At 37.0% G+C, this 5,525-nt stretch overlaps 1 pseudogene; it reads right to left on the bottom strand.

Annotated features, from left to right (window-relative positions):
- Positions 1-2,653: 2,653 nt before the first annotated feature.
- On the bottom strand, positions 2,654-4,390 carry LOC109337220 (annotated as a pseudogene).
- Positions 4,391-5,525: the final 1,135 nt, after the last annotated feature.

The raw sequence follows: 5,525 nt of genomic DNA, 5'->3' as shown, positions 1-5,525 counted from the left end.
TACTACGGTAGATATGACGGTTCAGGTGAACAACGTCCAGGGCCTTTTGCCAAATACCTAGAGGAATGTGGTATAGTCCCACAGTACACCATGCCAGGATTGCCTAGCATGAATTGTGTATCTGAAAGACGAAACCAGACTCTTAAGGATATGGTGAGGAGTATGATTCGTCACTCTACCTTACTAGAGTCACTATGGGAAGAGGCACTTGAGACTGCAGCTTATATTCTTAATAGGGTGCCAACTAAGGCAACTGCCAAAACACCTTATGAGCATTGGACTGGATGAAAGCCTAGTCTAAAATATTTTCATGTGTGGGGATGTCTTGCTGAGGCAAGGCCTTATAGGCCTCATGAAAAGAAATTGGACTCACGTATAGTGAGCAGTTACTTTATTGGTTACTCTGAAAAATCAAGGGGCTATAAATTTTATGACCCAAATTTAAAATCTATATTTGAGACGGGTACAACCACGTTCTTTGAGGATATTGAGTTTGAAGGGGAAAATAGGGTTAGATACTTTGTCAAAGAGGAAGAATCGATATGAATTCTACATGTGATTCATATGGTTGCTTTTGATGAAGCAAATTTGGAACCTCTTCAAGACATAGATGATGATGCTTTCCCTGCTCAAGATAAGTTGGTAAATCATGAAGGACAAACTCAAAACCCTCAAGAACATGGACAAGAGTTGTAAGAGCCAATAGCTTTGCGTAGATCCGCTAGAGAAAGGAGAAATGCAATTCCAGATGACTACTTTCTCCTGGAACATGAGGGTGATGGCTTAATGGATAATGATCCATTAAACGTTCGTGAAGCTATCCAAGGTTCTAATTCAGAAAAGTGGATTGAATCAATGAAAGAGGAGTATAAATCCATGCAAGACAATAAAGTTTGGGAACTTTTTCCATTATTAGAAGGTAAGAAACCCATTGGTGGCAAATGGATATTTAAGACCAAGCAGGATTCTAATGGTAATGTGGAGAGGTTTAAGGCGCGTCTTGTAGCTAAGGGTTTTACTCAGAAGGAAGGGATTGACTATAAATAGACTTTCTCTCCAGTTTCATTGAAAGACTCTCTCAGAACAATCATGGCTGTTGTATCACATTATGATTTGGAGCTTCATCAGATGGATGTCAAGACAGCTTTTCTCAATGGAAACATTGATGAAAAGATTTATATGGTGCAACTAGAAAACTTTATAACAGGAGACCGAAAGAATATGGTTTGCAAATTGACAAAATCCATTTATGGGCTAAAGCAGGCGTCTCGTCAGTGGTACCACAAATTTTATGAGGTGATTCTCTCTTTTGGTTTTGAGATGAATTCAGTCGAGGATTATGTGTATCACAAGTTCAGTGGGAGCAAGTATATTTTCTTGCTCTTGTATGTGGATGACATACTGCTTGCCACTAATTGACATGTACAGAGCAAGTAGAACCAGTTGAAAATTGACATGTACAGACCATATTCATGTAATTTTCATGCTACACATTTCATGATGAATCTATGTCATTTAGTTGTGTCAATGTTGGTGATCATTGTTGAATTACTCATGATTGATATGGAGACAGGACTAATAGACGGGATAATTTGGATATGCCTAAGTCATAATGGCAATTAAGCGCGCAATAACGATAACACGTACGAAGAATCATATGTGTGACTAGTGGGAGATTGTTGGAATTTCTGACAATTTATGGGTCACAAATATAATTCTATAATTGTGTTATGACCATTATTTAATTAGCCAAATATAAAATGGTCTTCAGGAATTAATTTGGTGGCTAATGGCATATGTGTCATGAAATATTATAAGTGTAGATACCTTCTGGCAATTTCTGATTTGAGGACGGGATTGAATTAGAATTATTGCAACTTAAGTAGTAACCGCTAAGGTTACTTCTATGGGTTATGATATCCATTTGTAGAGTAACATGTTTGGTTGAGTAACTGATGAGATAAAAGATAAATTGATGAGGAGTTGTCAATAAGGTTACAAAACCCATCAGAATTCTATAAGTTCATACTCTCCTTGGATTTTCATTCCCCTCTAAAGGAGCATAAGGAAAACCATGAGGCTCTATCATCTGGAAGATCCTCGTACCCACATACCCTTGAAAATTCCAAATGGCTAATCAAGGTATGATTTTCTTCTTCACTATGTACTCAATCCGGGTTTCTTCGGTCTAGATCAGGGTTGTTCCATTTGGGTTTATGTATGGGCACAAACATTTTGTTATAGAATCAAAGTCCTGATCATTAGGTTTTTCGCATTCAGTTTAAAGGATTATACAGAGAAATCCAACAGGGTGTACTTAGACCAAGAAAGAAACCGCTTAAGACCCTCGAGTCAGGACCAACATTTTTATTTTTGTACTTTATTAAACTTAATGTGTTGTTTATCTTTTATAGGGAATTATTTAAAATTAATAGGCTGTCAATTTTTCTTATGATAATTATTTGATGTTGTTTAGTGTATCAAAAGAATATGATTTCTTGCCTTCATTATGATGATTGTGTGGTTATATATAACCATTACAAAAGAGAGATTCTATGCTAAGAATCAGGAACTAATTTCTACATAATAGGAAACTAATTATCACTAACATTATGAGAAGATATAGATTATATTTACATATATTCTAACAAACCCTCACATTCTTAGCAGGAGATGGTCGAACACTGAGATTGTTCTTAAAATCCTCAAATAGAACCAATGGAAGGCCTTTTGTAAAAATATCTGCAATCTGATAACGGGATAGAGCATGTAACACTCGAACATCCGCATGAGCAACCTTTTCTCATACAAAGTGAATATCCATCTTCATATGCTTTGTGCATTGCTGTTGAACAGGATTCCCAGAAAGATATATCACACTAATATTATCACAATAGATCAAGGTAGCTTTCTGAATAGGACAATGAAGCTCCAGAAGAAGGTTCCATAACCAACAAGACTCAGAGACCACATTGGCAACGCCTTGGTATTCTGCCTCCGCACTAGACCGTGACACAGTAGCTTGGTGTTTTGCGCACCAAGAAATTAAATTATCACCAAGAAATACATAATAACTAGATGTGGAACGTCTTGTATCCGGACATCCACCCAATCAACATCTGTATAAGAAAGAAGAGTGGATGTGGAAGATGGATAGAGATGCAAGCCATGATGAAGAGTGCCATGAATGTAGCGCACAATACGCTTGAGAGCATTCATGTGTTCCTCCATCGGGGTATGCATGAATAAACACACTTGTTGTACAACATAAGCAATATCCGGTCGCATGAACGTGAGATACTGAAGTGCCCCTGCATGGCTTCTGTAATAAGATGGATCGGCATATGGGGTGCTGGAATTAGCACTATGCTTTGGTTTTGTGTCAACCAGAGTAAAAGTGGGCTTACAAGATGACATGCCAGCTCGTTCAATAATCTCATATGCATACTTACACTGAGATAAGAATAGACCACCTGCATGACGAGTAACAACTATACTCAAAAAATAACTCAATGGCCCCAGGTCCTTCATAGCAAATTCTGAGCTAAGAAGGGATATGATAGATATGCGAAGAGTCTTAGAGGAATGATAAGAAGTATTATGAGAAAACCCAATAAGAGAAACATAATGAGCAAAGCGGTTGTACCACGCCCGAGGTGCTTATTTAAGTCCGTATAGAGACTTATTTAACAAACATACATGATTGGGATGAGTTGGATCCCTAAAACCCATGGGTTGATGCATGTACACAGTCTCTTTTAGTGCTCCATGAAAGAAGGGGTTTTTCATGTCTAGTTTTTGAAAGAGCGATTCTTTAGAAAGAGCTAAACTGAGAATAGTGTGAATAGTTGTTGGTTTGACGACCGGTCTAAAAGTTTCACCACAATCTATGCCAACCTGCTGAGTTTTACCATCACCTATAAGACGGGCCTTATGCCTCTCACAAACACCATTAGAGTTTTCTTTATGTGTAAAAACCCATATAGACTGAATGATATTAACATTATGTGGACGAGGTACCAATTCCGACGTCTTATTTTTAATAAGAGCATTATATTCATCATCCATAGCCAGTTTCCAATTCGGGTCACGAAGGGAAAACACGTGGTTACATGGCAGAGGGGAATTAGTTACTGTAGTGTGAAGATTAATTTGGCGTTTTCTTTGAAGATCCCATGTTGATTACGTGTGACAGGTTTGAATTCCGAAATTGGAGAGGACTCTGAGATTGAAGTGAAGATGCATTGGTTGGGCCTTGTGAGGGTGGGTGAGTAAGAGGTATAAGAGGTGCAATAGGTTGTGGGTTTTTCAATACAGGTTGGGCTAGTTGGTTGTTGCCTGGTCGGGATGTCAAATGGTGGATCAAGTAAGGGGATGTTGTATCATCCATAAAACCATAAGTGTTAGGTTGTGGAGTGTGCAGTTTAGCAAAAGGGAATTGAGTCTCATTAAAAATGACATGGTGACTTGTTATTATTTTGCGTGAGGACAAATCATAGAACTTGTAACCACAATGATTAGATGGGTACCCCAAAAAGACACATGGAGTGGAACATGCTTGAAGTTCGTTTATGGAAGTAGAGGGAAAAAGCGGATAACATAAGCACCCAAAAACTCGAAGATGAGAATATGAAGGGTCCTTTTGATAAAGAACCTCGGGAGGCGTTTGATAGGATAATGGTTTACTTGGAAGAATGTTAAGAAGATAAGTAGCCATATGTAAAGCATGATGCCAAAATGAAGGTGGTAGAGACGCATGGATCATAAGTGTACGAATAATGTTGTTAATGGTACGAATTTTTCTCTCAGCTTTTCCATTTTGTGATGAAGTATGTGGACAAGATAGTCGAAAGGCTATCCCATTTGTTTAAAAAATTTCCAGAAAGGTCCATTATTAAATTACCCACCATTATCACATTGAATGTTCTTTATGCCTCATTCAAATTGAGTGTGGATAAAAACTCGAAAAGATAGAAAAGTGGAAAGAAATTGAGACTTCTTAGATAAAGGAAATGTCTACAAAAAATTAGAGTAATCATCCAAAAACAACATATAATATCAGTGGCCCGAAGAACTAAAAACGGGAGAGATCCAAATATCACTATGTATAATATCAAAAGGCATAACAGTGCATGAACTAGAAGAACAAAACAACAATATAATATTATGAAGAAGATCTTTGATCTTGACATTGACATGGTTTTGATGAAGACACCAACATCACCAAAAATAAGAAAAGGAAGAATACTTATGAAGACAAAGCTTCAAGGCCAATTAGTCTACGTCTAAAAGGCACTTCTATCATATACTCTCGAATAGACAATAGTAGTAATGCTCAAACTATTTTTAAGAAAATTGAAACACTTCAAGTATAAACAAAACAATTTTCAAAAATAGTGTGTAACATGTTACTATATCGAAGTAACAGGTTACATAAGTGAGAAAACTAGTACCCAACAAAAACTATGTAGAGTAATCAATTATTAAAATTTTGTAATCGATTACTCTAATTAAATTTTAAATAC

Source organism: Lupinus angustifolius, unplaced genomic scaffold (assembly GCF_001865875.1).
Source record: "Lupinus angustifolius cultivar Tanjil unplaced genomic scaffold, LupAngTanjil_v1.0 Scaffold_2_311, whole genome shotgun sequence".
NCBI classification, from domain to species: domain Eukaryota; kingdom Viridiplantae; phylum Streptophyta; class Magnoliopsida; order Fabales; family Fabaceae; genus Lupinus; species Lupinus angustifolius.
The sequence above is the reverse complement of the archived record's forward strand: the minus strand, read 5'-3'. Positions and strand labels throughout refer to the sequence as shown.